The sequence below is a fragment of the Echinops telfairi genome, unplaced genomic scaffold (assembly GCF_000313985.2).
Source record: "Echinops telfairi isolate 266 unplaced genomic scaffold, ASM31398v2 ScPeMD7_7457;HRSCAF=8495, whole genome shotgun sequence".
Taxonomy (NCBI): Eukaryota; Metazoa; Chordata; class Mammalia; order Afrosoricida; family Tenrecidae; genus Echinops; species Echinops telfairi.
This window is the reverse complement of record NW_022111357.1, coordinates 46,176,910-46,177,771: the sequence shown is the minus strand read 5'-3', so window position 1 is coordinate 46,177,771 and position 862 is coordinate 46,176,910.

Here is an 862-nt window from a genome sequence, read left to right as displayed (position 1 = left end):
CTAGTTGCCAGTGGTTACTAGGGGTCATCGTGAGTGGTGCCACTCCAATTTCTACCCCCTTGGCTCCTGGGCCAGTGAATTCTGGAACTTTGGAAAAGAGCAACATCTATTAGATATTGGTTTAGAGCCTATACTGCCTCCTAGAGAACACTGTTCCAACCCTGTAAGGTATTGCCTGCTGGCAGGCACTGTCATTGTGTCTTTCGAAGGTCATTCTGTCGCTCCATCAAGTCGATTCCTTGAGGATGGTGGGAGAATGGTAAGACCAGTGGATTCCAGGAGCATGCGCCCATTGCCACACTTCATCTGCTGTAAAGCGAGTCCCTGATGTAAGGCACTGCCGTATGGAATATGCCATGCCAGTGGATAAGGCACTCTGTAAGTCCCTGGATGGTCATGTTGGCAGAAGCATTGCATGCAGGGAAGCCACCTGTATATCCCGAACAAGGGTCTATCCTAGGAAGGCCAAAGCACTGCCCTTTCCGTGATGGGAGTGATCCTCTGTAATCAACCTGCCACCCGATTGCTGGTTGATCTCCCCAAAGAATGATCCCGTATCGCCGACTCAGTGTTGGTCTTTGCGGCTGGCAAGTTGGGCACTCAACAGTGGCAGTAGTCAAGTCAGCCTGGGTTGACTGGGAGTCCGTGTTGCTTAGCCCACGCATAACGTCCATCCCTGCTACCATGGCCACTTTGCTCACGAGCCCATTGGGAAAGGAGGGGAGACTAGCCACATTTCTTCACGCCACTTTTGCATGTGGCCCACTTGTGCTTTTCGTTACTAGTCCAGCCTGATCTCCTACGTTCCACTTGTATGTAATGACGACTGCTGCCGCGCACGGCTAACTCTATGCCTCTGTGG